At 41.7% G+C, this 15586-nt stretch overlaps 1 protein-coding gene across 1 annotated transcript in view; it reads left to right on the top strand.

Moving 5' to 3' along the window:
- Positions 1-10426: 10426 nt before the first annotated feature.
- LOC136873280 (alpha-tocopherol transfer protein-like) overlaps positions 10427-15586 on the top strand; it is a 145188-nt gene continuing 140028 nt past the window's right edge. Inside the window, exon 1 of the mRNA XM_067146692.2 lies at positions 10427-10715. The gene's annotated coding sequence lies outside the window, so the exon portion shown is untranslated. The remainder of the gene's footprint in view (positions 10716-15586) is intronic.

Raw genomic sequence — 15586 nt, 5'->3', positions numbered from 1 at the left:
CCTTTTCCTCTTTTCCCGGCAGTTCTTCCTTCAGTGATGTTTCGAATGAAGTCCCTATGCCGCAGAATGTGACCAGTAAATTTTATTTTCCGGTTTTCAATATCAGTTACCTGTTTCCGTTTTTCTCCTATCTCTCTGAGGACTTGGCTATTGCTCTTCATTTCAGTCCAAATCATCATCTGCATTTTCCTGTAGGTCCTCATTTCAATTGCCTCTACTTTTCTCTTCCTGCTCTCCTAATGTCCAATTTTATAGGGCCAATTTTGATGTGCGTTACGGGTGTTTTCTTGGATTTACATATCATCATGGTTTTTATTTTCCTTGCATTAACTTTGAGGTTCAATTTGCCTAGCGTTTCTGCTAGTAGGTTGATCAATCTCTGCTAGTATGGCAGTATCATCAGCAAATCTTATATAATGCACAGTATTTATTTACCATAATTTTGATCTCACCTGCTTCCCTTTCATGACTGTAATGGCTTCTTCGATGAACATATTGAAGAGATAAGGAGAGACTAGACATCCTTGTCTAACTCCTCTTCTTATTTTGGCATTTCTCTTTGTCCCATTGATTTCAGAATTATTCTACATTCTACATAAATTTAGTATGATGCGTCTAACCTTCCAATCAATTGCTGCTTTTTTTTTTCCAGTCGACTCTGTCGAAAGTTCCCTTTAAGTCGATGAAGGTCACGTACACTTTCTTATTCTGCTCAAGTCTTCTCTTCAGAATTAAACTTTATGTAAGAATTGCTTCCCTAGTGCCCTTTCCTGATCGAAATCCAAACTGGTCATTATCGACATAATGTTCTAACTTTCCTTTAATTCTATTCTTGATGATATAGAACAAGAATTCGCCACGAGCTATTTTCGTGTAAAAGCAACCATAAGAGGGATACATAGAGCTTTATTTTAGGCACCTTCTGAAGCAAACCCTCCTGGTGAAATTTTTATAATGAGAACTCCCCAAGTCGAGTGTGACCGGCTGTAGGCAGGGGAGCTTGTCATTATTGTCAAAACACCACCACTCCATTCATCGCAGTAGGAAACGGCGATCCTGTCATTATAATGAAAACTCCCCAACTCGATTGAGAACTCCCAATATCAATCAATCAATCAATCAATCAATCAATCAATCAATCAATCAATCAATCAATCAATCAATCAATCAATCAATCAATCAATCAATCAATCAATCAATCAATCAATCAATCGATCAATCAATCAATCAATCAATCAATCAATCAATCAATCAATCAATCAATCAATCAATCAATCAATCAATCAATCAATCAATCAATCAATCAATCAATCATCTGTACTTAGGGTGGTTGTCCAGGTGGCAGATTCCTATTAATTCTTTACCTAACGTTTACATTTATTTATAATTCTTTACCCACCGAGCTCGATATCTACAGTCACTTAAGTGCGGCCAGTATCCAGTATTCGGGAGATAGAGGATTCGAACCCCACAGTCGGTAGCCCTGAAGATGGTTTTCCGTGATTTTCCATTTTCACACCAGCAAATGCTGGGGCTGTACCTTAATTAAGGCAACGGCCGCTTCCTTCCCACTCCTAGCCCTTTCCTGTCCCGTCGTCGCCATAAGACCTATCTGCATCGGTGCGACGTAAAGCAACTTGCCAAAAAAAAAAAAAAAAAAAAAAAAAAAAAGAAATCTTTACCTAGCTTTTTCTTAAATATTTTCTACGAACTTGAACATTTATCTTCCCTTGATAATTTATCCTAATCCCTTACTCCTCGTTCTATAACTGAATATTTGCCCCAATCTGTCCTCTTGAATTCCAACTTTATCTTCATATTCGCTATTTTTAAGAGCTCCACTCAAGCTTCTACTTCTACGTATGCTATTCTACGCCAACTCACCACTGACAGCTCGAAACGTACCACTTAGTCGAGCATCTCGTCTCCTTACTCCCTAGTCTTCCCAGCCCAAGATTTGCAACATTTTCAAAACACAACTCCTTTGTCGGAAATCACCCAGAACAAATCGTACTACTTTCCTTTGAATTTTTTTCCAGTTCTCGTATCAAGTAGTTCTGGTGAGGGTTCCATACACTGGAGCCATACCCTAACTGCGGTCTTACCAGAGACTTATACGCCCTCCTCTTTACATCCTTTAACCACTAAATACTCTCATAACTATGTGAAGAGATCCATGAACTTTCTTAACTACGTCGTGTATATGGTTACCCGAAAGAAGATCATTCCTTATATAAACACCTAGGTACTTCCAGTCTGCCCCATGAGGTACTATCGTCGCATCAACACGATAATTAAAATTGAGAGGACTTTTCGTTATGTGCTTTGTATGGAGCGTGGCACTGTATGGAGCTGAGACATGGATATTGAGAAAAAGGACGAAAGAAGACTGGAAGCATTTGAGATGTGTATTTGGAGGAGAATGGAAAGTATTCAATGGATAGGAAAAGTAAAGAAGGAAGAAGTCTCGAGAAGAGTTGAGGAAGAGAGAAGTATGTTAAAAGTAATCAAGAAGAGAAAGCACAGTTGGAATGGTGCAACATACAATCTATCAATCAATTGATGAGGAGAGATTGCGGTAAATGGAAAAAGATAAAAAGAGGACGAAGAAGATATCAGATGCTGGACAGTATCAGGATAGAATACAAGTATGAGCAAACAAAGGTGGCAGGAGACAGGATTGTGTGGAGGGCCATATGGCAGAACAGTGATGATGATTCCTCTTGGTGAAACTTACAACTTGACTTTGCATCCTTTTTACATTCATGCCATTGTGTGCTGTCCATCTCATAATATTGTTTATGTCCCCTTGTAGTCGCTCACAATTCTGCAACTAATTTACTATTCTAAACAGTATAACAACATCCGAAAACATCCTTATCTGTGATTCCAGGTCTTTATTCACATCATTTTTATAATTATGTAAGAAACCATAAAGGTCCAATAGTACTTGCCTGCGGTACCCCCTCTTAATCATAACGCTTCACCTAGTCTAATTCTCTGAGTTATATTTTATAGAAACATAGCCACCATTATTTTGTCTGGTCCAGTTGCCCTCATTTTTGTCAGTAATCTCTCATGATCTACCCTATCAAATGCGTGCGATAGGTCAATGGCGGTACAGTCTATTTGACCTCCTGAATCTAAAATATCTGCTCTCTCTTGCTCGAATCCTACAAGTTGAGCTTCTCTGGAATTCTTCTCTTCATCTTATCCCGCTTCAAGCGGAGTCGATGTTTCTGGGAAGTCTTTTCCACTTTATCCTGTTCCACACATCATTTTCCCCTAAGTTCTTCTCCTTCAGATTTTCTCGTACATTGTCTGTCCACCTCTTTCTTGGTCTCCACCCATTTTTAGTCCCGTCCACAGTCATATCCATCACTCTCCTCCCTACATAGCTTTCATCCCTTCGCATAATTAATCCCTACCATAGCAGTCTTCTCTCCCGTACTTCTGTCACTTAACTGTTCCTCTGATTTTCTCATTTTCGATGCGGTCCATTCTCGTGACACCACTCATCCATCGTAGCATCTTCATCTCTGTATTATCTAATTACTTTGTGGCTTTGTTGTTGCCCAAGTCTCTGCACCATACAACATGGCTGGCTTCTCTGGATTAACCTTTCTTAATTCGAAATGTCTTTTATCAAACAGGTTAATAATTTCACAAACGTGTCTAATATAATCAGAAAGGAGGTAATCAGTTAAGGAGCAATATCTTTACCTAAACATTCCGAATCTAAACGATGACAGCACTATAGGCAAACCTTCAATTTCAACCAAACTGGGTACACATATGACTTAATACTATCTGGAGAGAAATACCGGGGAGAAAGACGCACCTCGGGATGGAGTGGGGAGGGAAGAATTGAAAAGGAGCTATATTAATAATGAATGCATAATTTTTGGAGTCGCTGATATGAATGGTGACATTCCGGATGGCATTTAATTCCAAGTTCAGCGACTATCGGCATGGGGGTTGAGAAGGGGTGAAAATGAAAATATCCAAAATAACCGAAATTATACATGAGTGTGTATGTATTCCAGCATAAGTCTCAACCAAACTTGAAACACGTCACATACGACTTACTATCTGGAGCAAAATACTGTGGGGGTAAGACACCCCTAGCACCCTAGGAAGTGACATGTAAAAATCATCAAAAAACGACCATTATTGGCGTCGAATACGTACTGTTCGGGGTCAATGAGAAGAATTGCGAGACTCTGGATGCCGTTTGACCAAGTTCAGCCTCCATCGGCTTGCGGGCCAAAAGGGGTGAGAAACGAAATGTCCGAAATGACCGAGATTAGTATTGAATTCACAGTTTTCGTGTTCGCTAGGCTAATAGGTGACAGCCCCAATGACAGTTGGAATCGTGAACATCAAATCTATAGCGTGAAATGTGAATACATACAAAACAAAAACCAAACCCCATGGCTCAACACCCCCGAAGGGCCATGGCCTGCCAAATGACCGCTGATCAGCCCGAAGGCCTGAAGATAAGGAGACGTCATGTAGTCAGCACAACGAATCCTCTCAGCCGTTATTCTTGGCTTTCTAGACCGTGGCCTCAATCTCACTGTCAGATAGCTCCTCAATTGTGGACCTCGAACCAGCTCTCATCCTTGCCGAGAATGGAACCCTGGGCCTCCGGGTAAGAGGCAGGACCACGCCACCCCTACACGCCGGCACGAATACATGCAGTTATCATTGTATTTGAAAGGTTCAGCTACTTCCCAGACAATTTGGGCTGCCACAGGGAAGTTCCGCGCGAAACAAAATAAAACTTCATATTGAACAACAAAGCGAGTGGCTGCGTGTAGCTGTCAGCTTGCACTCGAACCACATTCAACATCTCTGAAGGCAGTTTTCCGTGGTTTCCTGCAGGCAAATGTTGGGGATGTACCTTAATTAAGGCCACCCCTAGCCCTTTACCGTCCCATCGGCGCGATAAGACCAATCTTGCCGGTGCGACGTAAAACAACGAAGAATTAACCATACACAGTTACGGGAGGACCTACAACTTTGATCATTGAAAAATGGAGTGAATTAAACTTTTTCTCTCAGCAGTGGAAATAAATACTAAAAGAAAACTTAGTGTGACAAACACAGTACTTCTTAATAACATGCCTACATATTTACAAATCATATAAACCTATGTCATTATATATAATTAATTATTCAAAATGGCGGTGTATCAAAACGCCTATTTTGCTGTTTCCCCGAGAATTTCCAAGCGCATGAATATTTTTCTCTGGCTCTTTTTTTATTATGATTAGTAATGTAATAGCTACAACATGTACTAGAATCAGTGAAGTCCATTAGGTATACATTTTTCTCATGAAGTTATTTTCAAGAAGTCTATATTTTCATTAATTTTCATTTGAGAATAATTTTTTAAACTTAACCAATGAAACTAGCTCAATAATTCGAGTACATCATCTTCTTCTTCTGTATAAAATATACATGCATGAAGAAATTCATCCTAACATGTTAAATACTTTCAGAGTTATCAGGGGAACGGTTCTGAAAAACAAAAGTTACCGGAAACGAGCAACAAACTCACCGATAAAGAGCTTGCTTGAGTGACAGGACTTACGATTTTGCTCTAAACTCCGAAAGAATTAGAAATATTAACAAAAGTTGTGTGCTGTTATAAAGAGAAAAGTTCAATTTTAAATTAAAAAATAAATAGAAAAAGTGCATTTTTGGTCGGTCAAAGGTCCCCACTTAAAACCCCTGACCCAGTCGGACATCGAACCTGGGGCCGTCTGAACCGAAGGCCAGTACGCTGGTCATTGAATTCGAGAAGGAAAAAATGTAAAACCGTATTTCGACTCTAGGAAAGTTTGTGTTAACGCTGCCATTCTCAAACAGAACGAAAGTTTTCTATGATGGTGGAATCGAAAGTACCCCTGCGAGTACGGGTAGTAGAATACATCAACGGTATCCCCTATCTGCCGTAACAAGACTTAAAGGGGACCCCAGAGGCTCTCATCTTTGGAGCGTGGGTTGACAACCATGGGACGCAGAGCTAAGTCTGACATTACTTCCACTTACTTGTGCCATGCTCTCACCTTCATATTTCCTATCCGTAAAACAAATGTGAAGAAAAGTTTGCAAAATATCAATCATCGTCACAATCTACAAATCTTCACATCACATATAAATAACAGGTAATACAAATCCTAAAAGTACCGAGCAGTGCATGGAGTAATCTATACATTAAAAGAGTTTACTAAAAACCGCTTGACAAATCCGTCCGTCCGTTCTATTGGAATAATTTGCTTCATTTTTGTTTTATTCTCTCCAGAATTACCTGCCGGTGAATCATGAGACATTGATAGGTCTCTAAGTTCAGCCAACTTTGAGTAATTATAAAATCAAATCACCAAATGATCACTCCAATACTTGCAGACGAAGGCTTCCCCTAACCCGCAATATATTCTGTACTTAGCAGGTGGCTATACATGGAGTCAACTCAAGTCCCAAGCGGTCCCTTTGACGTTATACATGTTATACAAAAGCCGCTTACATTACCCTCCAGATTTAGGGCGAGAACCGAGATGGAGAAGGAGAAAGAGGGGAAGTGTTCACAGGCGAAAGGAATTTTTCCTCAGTTCTTCAGTTGATTACCGGTATAACATCAAAGGGACCCCTTAGGACTTGAGTTGACGCCATCTGAAAGATGACGTTGATTCAAATATTCTGATATAGGTTACACCAACTAACCTAACCCCATGGCACTGCAGCCCTTGAAGGGCCTTGGCCTACCAAGCGACCGCTGCTCTGCCCGAAGGCCTGCGGATTATGAGGTGTGCGGTCAGCACGATTAATCCTCTCAGCCGTTATTCTTGGCTTCCTAGACCGGGGCCGCTATCTCACCGTCAGATAGCTCCCCAATTCTAATCACGTAAGCTGAGTGGACCTCGAACAAGTCCTCAGATACAGGTAAAAATTCCTGCCCTGGCCAGGAATCAAACCCGGCACCACCGGGCAAGAGGCAAGTACGCTACCCTTACACCACGGGGCCGGCACTCTGATATAGGCTACACTGGCGGAAAAAGAAAAGAAAGAATTGGCGTATGGCTTTTAGTGCCGGGAGTGTCCGAGGACATGTTAGGCTCGCCAATTGCAGGTCTTTTGATTTGACTCCCGTAGGCGACCTGCGCGTCGTGATGAGGGTGAAATGATGATGAATACGTCACATACACCCAGCCCGCGTGCCAGAGAAATTAACCAATGATGGTTAAAACTCCCGACCATGCCGGGAATCGAACCCGTGACCCCTGTGACCAAAGACCAGCACGCTAACCAGTTAGCCATGGAGCCGGACACACTTGCGGAAGAAATAATATCCAAGTACCACGAGGGGGTTGTGCTAGATTAACGAACGTTTGTAGGCGTGTTTATACATCTGAAAGATGACGTTGATTCAAATTTCCCGCAAATCGCATTAGCGTGGCGCTAGTAGCGGCCCCATGATGTTGCACATCAGGTTTGCTTTAAATACGAGCTGTACTGTGCGAGAGCGTTAGTTGCCTGTGAGATTGGACGGAGTGAATATGAGTGGGTCAAGAATGCCTTTACGACGACAAAGAGGCCACTGCGGTTGAACGAGGACGTATAATAGGGCTACGTGAAGGTGGATTTTCCTTCCGAGTTATTGCAGAACGACTTGGCAGGAATGTCTCTACTATGCATGCGTTCTGGCAGCAGTGGTCATGAGAAGGTACGCTCGCAAGAAGACCGGCCTCCGGACGTTCCCGTGGCACCACCGAGAGGGAGGACCGCCGTATTCGGCTTATGGCTGTGGAGCAACGGACTGCGTCTGCAGCAGCAATTCGAGCGGCAGTTGGCACCACAGTGACGCGACGAACTGTTCGAAATCGGTTACTTGAAGGACAGCTCCGATCCAGACGCCCTGCGGCGTGCATTCCACTTACTCCAAACCACCGCCGCCTGCGACTTCAGTGGTGTCAAGCGAGAGCTCATTGGAGGATTGAGTGGAGGTCCGTTGTGTTTTCCGATGAAAGCCGTTTCTACCTTGATGCCAGTGATAGCCGTGTGTTGGTTAGAAGGAGGCCAGGTGAGCGCCTGTATTCCACCTGTCTGCGACGTCGACACACTGGACCTACACCGGGAGTTCTGGTCAGGGGAGCAATTTCCTATGACAGCAGGAGCACTCTCGTGGTTATCCCACGCATCCTGACTACAGATATGTACGTCCGTCTGGTGATTCTACCTGTTGTGCTGCCATTCATAAACAGCATTCCCGGGGGTGTTTTCCAACAGGAGAATGCACGCCCCCACGCCGCTGTTGTAACCCAACATGCTCTACAAAGTTTCGACATGTTGCCTTGGCCTGCTCGATCCCCCGATCTGTCCGCAATCGAGCACGTATGGGACATCATTGGACGACAATTCCAGCGTCATCCACAATCGGAATTAACCGTCCCTTTATTGACCAACCAAGTGCAACAGACATGGAACACCTTCCTACAAGCTGATATCCGGCACCTATACGACACAATGCATGCACGTTTGTATGTCTGCATTCAACAGTCAGGCAATTACACCGGTTATTAATGGACGAGCATGGCACATTTCTGATGGCTTTTCTCACGCGGATATTAACCTGAAGTCTTGTACCTTTAATGAATTAAATATGACCTCGACAAATATATTGCCAAAATTTCCGTATGATGCATTGCTTATTTCATGGTATTTGGATATTTTTTCCGTCAGTGTATGTGATGTCATTGCATGCAGTCATGTTTGAGTACTACCTGACAAGCCAGAGAGTATACACTTCCTCTGATCACGGAAGAATAATATTTCCTTTTAGGTAGCCTACTCTTTGATCCTCTAACATTTCCCAAGTTCAAAATATTTTCGACAGACGGCAGAGCGTACCTAATAACTTACATGCTGCTAAGAGGAAAAAGTCTACGTGCAAAGAGACCCCATCATGACATATGCCTTAGACATTATCTGGGAAGACTAATCGAAGACCTAGCTACACTAGATAGAGTGAAGGCCATGTATCTTAAGAAAGTTCTCTTTCTTTCTTTCTTTCTTAATCTGCTTACCCTCCAGTGTTGGTTTTTCCGTCGGACTCAGCGAGGGATCCCACCTCTACCGCCTCAAGGGCAGTGTCCTGGAGCGTGAGACATTGGGTCGTGGGAAACAACTGGGGAGAATGACCAGTACCTCGCCCAGGCGGCCACACCTGCTGTGCTGAACGGGGGCCTTGGTTTGGAAGGGATAGACAAGGAAGAGGGAAGGAAGCGGCCGTGGCTTAAGTTAGGTACCATCCCGGCATTTGCCTGGAGGAGAAGTGGGAAACCACTTCCAGGATGGCTGAGGTGGGAATCGAACCCACCTCTACTCAGCTGACCTCCCGAGGCTGAGTGGACCCCGTTCTAGCCCTCGTACCACTTTTCGAATTTCACGGCAGAGCCGGGAATCGAACCCGGGCCTCCGGTGGTGGCAGCTAATCACACTAACCACTACACCACAGAGGCGGAGAAAGTTCTCTGCCAGGCAAAATATACTCCTTCGAGACTAACCTATGAGCTCCCGAGACAACCGTTCTATATAGAAGAATTGCGATTAGAAATACCATTGTCTTGCACGACTGCAGGATGAACAAACGAAAATATTGATATATACTTGTTTACCAAAGAGACGGCATGAAGACGTCAGAATGGATAATTCTGACTACAAACTGCGACCTAACATAACACAATTCTTATTAAATATTCATAAAACTATCGAAAAGGGCAGGCAAAACAATATGACTACGACAGGCATATCAAGACGAGTTATCTGACGTACTTGTAACGAATGCTGCGGAGCAGCACGGGTCCTCTAGTGAAAATGAAAACCTACCACCGGTTTTCCAGTCATTGACCGGGTCAGGGATGTAATGAATCATATATAGGCTATTAGTACGATGGGGTCGCCACTCCCAAAGTGATTTAGTAATGACTGATAGATGCTATGAAATGAGAATGGAGAGTGTTGCTGGAATGAAAGATGACAGGGAAAACCGGAGTACCCGGAGAAAAACCTGTCCCGCCTCCGCTTTGTCCAGCACGAATTTCACATGGAGTGACCTGGATTTGAACCACGGTATCCAGCGGTGAGAGGCCGACGCGCTGCCGTCTGAGCCACGGAGGCTCTGGTCCTCTAGTAAATGAATGAAAAGAGTGATCTTTCGTAAAATCATTGGGAGAGTTTATTCGAAAACATTTAAATACTTTACAGAATAGTATGGTACATTAAATTAATCCGTCACTGCATTCAGTGCCCGAGCCAAGGTTAAAAGAGTAGCTCTCGCGTACACCACTGTTAGATAATCCCCTCCACGTTACGCCGACAAGTTATCTATTTTACTCGCCGTTTTCTGCGATCACGCTACTTTACTGTAAACAAGAATGCTAATTGGGCTTTATAGCACTCCCTGGGGCAATGTCCTCAATATTAATTGCGTCACCAGCTGAACTTGTTCGGCCTCGGCCAGAAACGCCGGTAAAAGTATAAGGCAGGATCGTGAAGTTTCAGAGGCAATCAAAGGTAAGTATTTCGTGAACCGCTACAAGATCGTGCGTTAAGTGAGCGAAGTAGAAGAAGTGCAAAGTGACAAGAGGTGTGGAACTGAAGAAGTCACAAGAGGATTGTGGACGCTCGCAAACTGAGCGCTGAAAGACGTAAGTTTATAATCTAAATATATAAAATAAGAGTTTTGTTTGTACATTGATCAGAATTAAAACAGAATGGTATTTCTATATCGATTGTGTCCACAATAAGAAGGAAATGCACTTTTTAATTTTCCTTCATCTCTGTCTGTCTGTCTGTCTGTATCTATGTACGTGGATCACGAGAAAATGGCGGAAGGCAATTTCATGAAAATCGGTATGTTAAGTCGGGGAATGAGCCACTACAATCTAGGCTATACATAATTCTATTCATGCTGAGTGAAATAGTAGATAGGGGAAAGCCTAAAGTCTTTAATTCTCAAATATTTATGTTTTTAGCGACAATCACTACATAACTAAAGTTATACAGAATTACATTTCTGATCATTTATGTCGTATACGTTTTTACCGTACCGACTATGATATCAGAGGTATTCATGAATTTCGATTTTTGTTACTAAGTTCACATCAAAGCCGAACCACCAGAAAATGGTTGAATAGAATTTAATGAAAATCGGTATGTAAAGTCATGGAATAAGGCAGTACAGTTTAGGCTACAAATAATGCTATTCACAATGAATGAATTCGTAGTTTAGGGGAAGGCCCCTAATTTTAAATTTTTAAATAGCTATATGATTGGTCCTATCGAAAAGTACTACATAACTAAAGTTTGACAGAATTACATTTCTGATCATTTATGTATTATACAGTTTTACTGTACCGACTATGACAATAAAAGTTATGAATTTAGATTTTAGTTTCATAGACCATATCAACGCATTGCTAACACGGCAATATTGTTCAATCGTTGTCGGTGGCAATGGTTTGTGTCATGATTGTCTTAAGGCGCAAGATCACGGGGTCACTGGTCCATATCTACAAGGAAGATTGTGAAGATGGTTATAAAATGAGAAAAATTCGCGAAGGAATGATCGCTTAAAGATAAGAGGGAGCAGCTAACTCTGCAGCTACTTTCTGCCAATATTTTACTCGTAGTCCCATCTATCGGAGAAGAGTGGCAGGAGAAGGGACAGGCGGTGGTGATGGCGATTATTGTTTTAAGAGGAAGTAGAAGAGACAAGTCACATCACAACAATGGTCAATGTAATGTTATTTTTGATCAGTTTTAGTGAGATTTCGATGTTGTAGGTATTCACATTTAGTTTTCTTCCGACTCCGCGATATTAGGGCAATTAATGTAAAGAAAGTCCTTCCTTCTTTCGTAGCCTCTTGTCTTATTCTCCAAGCCATGTTCCTTTACAATTTTCTTTCATTTTTTATATTCATCTTCACAATTTTCCTTATCGGTATGGACCGATGACCACGTGGTTTTTCACCTTAGGACAATCACGACAACAACCATCGTAGTGAACACGAGTTAGCAATGCTCAGCGTTCTTACGGACTGAGCAACAAAAGTATAAATTCATCAGTTCTATTATCATAGTCGATGCGGTGAACCTGTATAAGACATAAACGACCAGAAATGATATTTTCTATAATTTTTGTTATGTAGTTGTTTTCGATAGGACCAATAACGTAAGTAACGGCATTTAAAAGTTATATTTTAGGCGCCTTCTCCTAAACTAATATTCCATGCAGAGTGAATAAAATTATTTATGGCCTAAACTGTAGTGCCTTATTCCCCGACATAACATACCAATTTTCATTAAATTCCTTTCAGCCATTTTCTCGTGATACGCGTACGGACAGACAGACAGACAGACAGACAGACAGACAGACAGACAGACAGACAGACAGACAGACATTACGAAACATTAACAAGTGAATTTCCTTGTTACCGTGGACACGACCGATGCTAAAATACCATTATTTTTAAATTCGGAGTAATGTAGAGACAAAAACTCTTATTTTATATATATAATTCGTGTAGTTATTTCTAGCCCGGTGCAGTTCTTGTACGGCAGACACTGCCTTGTTTAGGAAACTATGTGTTATTTTAGTGGAGGATAGTGTTCTGTGTGGTGTGTGAGGTGCAGGGATGTTGGCAACAGTAACTATTTAAGGTTAAAATTTCCGATCCGGCGCCCTCTGAACTACACTCTTCATTCACTCAGGAGTCGAACAAGTCTATAATGAAGATGTATTTTGTGTATTTATGTTGACAATGGAGTGCAGTGAAAATTGACGGTAGTATGAGTTCTTGGTTCAAGGTCCTTACAGGGGTTAGACAAGCTTACATGGATTGTGTACTGAAAGGGAGGGATTCAGCTAGGTGAGAAGTTCGGCCTACTATGCCGACGACTTGGTCTTAATGGCAAATTGTGCTAAAGCCCTGGAACTTGGAAATACGTGAAACGTGGGTGGACTCAGTATCGCGATTGACCTATCTAAGGCATTTGGTAGGGTAGATCATGGGAGACAACTGGCAAAAATGAGTGCAGTTGGACTAGACAAAATAGTAACTGAATGGTTGGCTATATGTCTAGTAAACAGATCTCAGAGAATTAGAGTAGGCTAAGCTGTATCTGACCCTGTAATAATTAGGTAGGGAATTCCTCAAGGCAGTATTTTTGAACCTTTATATTTCCTTATATATATATATATAAATGATATGAGTAAAGAAGTAGAATCAGAGGTAAGGCTTTTTGCAGATGATGTTATTCTGTACAGAGTAATAAATAAGTTACAAGATTGCGAGAAACTGCAAAATGACCTCGATAATGTTGTGAGGTGGACAGTAGACAAATGTATGATGATAGACTGGGTTAAAAGTCGGGTTGTGAGTTTCACAAATAGGAAAAGTCCTCTCAGTTTTAATTACTGCGTTGATGCGTTTAAAGTTTATTTTGGGTACCATTGTAAGTACTTCGGCGTTAATATAAGGAAAGAACTTCATCAGGGTAGCCACATAAATGGGATTGTAATTAAAGGGTACATGTCGCTGCACATGGTTATGAGGGTATTTAGGGATTGTAGTAAGGATGTAAAGGAGATGTCATGCAAGTCTCACGTAAGACCCCAACTAGAGTACGGTTCCAGTGTACGGGACCCTCACCAGGATTACTTGATTCAAGAACTGGAAAAAATCCAAAGAAAAGCAGCTCGATTTGTTCTGGATGATTTCCGACAAAGAGTAGCGTTACAAAAATGTTGCAAAGTTTGGGTTGGGAAGACTTGGGAGAAAGGAGACGAGCTGCTCGATTAAGTGGTACGTTCCGAGGTGTCAGTGGAGAGATGGCGTGGAATTACATTAGTAGACGAATAAGTTTGAGTGATGTCTTTAAAGTAGGAAATATCACAATATGAAGATAGAGTTGGAATTCAAGAGGAAAAATTGCGGCAAATATTCCTTTATAGGAAGAGGAGTTGGGGATTGGAATATATTACCAAGGGAAACGTTCAATAACTTTCCAATTTATTTGCAATCATTTAAGAAAAGGCTAGGACCATAACAGATAGGGTATATGCCACCTAGGCGACTGCCCTAAATGCTGATCAGCAGTGATTATTTGATTTTATTCGTGAGTTAGAAGTATGTGAGATGGATAGCGGACAATGGTATGATGGTAAATGGGTTGAAAAGTCAAGTTGAAGGTTTCACCAAGAGGAAAAGTCCTCTCATTTTTGTTGTTGTGTTGTTAGGGTGAAAGTACCTCAGATGATCACTGTAAATACTTCGGTGTTAATACAAGGAATTATCTTCACTGGGGTAATCACATTAACTAGGCTGTAAAGGAAGGGTATAGATCTCTGCACATGGTTATGAGGGAATTTACGAGTTGTAGTAAGGATGTAAAGGAGAGGACGTGCCAGTCTCTGGTAAGACCGCAGTTAGATTATGGTACCACTGTATGGGACCCTCACCAGGATTATTTGATACGAGAGCTGGAAAAGAACCGAAGGAAAGCAGCACGATTTTTCCTGCGTGATTTCCGGCAAAGGGGTAGTGTTGCGAAAATGTTACACTCTTTGGGCTGGGAAGACTTGGGAGTAAGGAGACGAGCTGTTGGTCTAAGTGGTATGTTGCGAGCTGTCAGATATTTGTGGAACTTCACTGATTACACCATAGCTGCACCATAGAGTTAGTAAATTATACACTAGAGGTAGCATTGGCGCCACCGTCTACGAGATAATCGCTGTAGCCAGCGGAGCATTTTGAAATCGCAGCTGTTTGGCAAAACGCTCACTCCGCTATGCTCATCAATGTATATAAGGGACTTTTAAAACTGTGCGGATATAGATATGGTTTAAATTTCTTACATGTAAACATTCTCAGATATTGCAGCATACTTGCGATGCTTCTCTCCAGCAAAAAAGAAAGCCCTAAAAGCATAAATACGAGAGAAATGCGTGATAAAAGAGGACGATGTTCAGGTGCAGTTAAATGCCACAAAATCAATATACTGTTCACATTAAGTCTTCTAACAACATAGGCTTAGAAGGAAGGCACGTATATTTCACTAACTTTCGTGTAAATGACCAGGACTTTGGTACAGTTCTGCCCAACGACCGAAAATGTCCTCTCTCGTACGAAGCGGATGAGCGAGTTTTTAGGCCTAAAAGCGTTGGCGAGATTTTGGGATAAAGTAGACAAAATATATGTTATCGCTGGTTCAGATGCTGGCTTTCTAAACCCAAGTTGGCATCTTCGAGCCTGGCTCAGCCCGATGATACTTGAAGATGCTCAAATGTGTCAGCCTCTTGTAGATAGATTTACCGACACATGAAATAACTCCCGTGGGAAAAAATCTGACGCCTCAGCGTCTCCGAAAACCGTGTAAGTAAGTAGTTGGACGTAAAGCCATTATTTATTATTATTATTATTATTATTATTATTATTATTATTATTATTATTATTATTATTATTATCATCATCATCATCATCATCTGTTTACCCTCCAGGTTCGGCTTTTCCCTCGG

Source organism: Anabrus simplex, chromosome 1, assembly GCF_040414725.1.
Source record: "Anabrus simplex isolate iqAnaSimp1 chromosome 1, ASM4041472v1, whole genome shotgun sequence".
Taxonomy (NCBI): Eukaryota; Metazoa; Arthropoda; class Insecta; order Orthoptera; family Tettigoniidae; genus Anabrus; species Anabrus simplex.
This window is presented reverse-complemented; position numbering and strand designations above follow the sequence as displayed.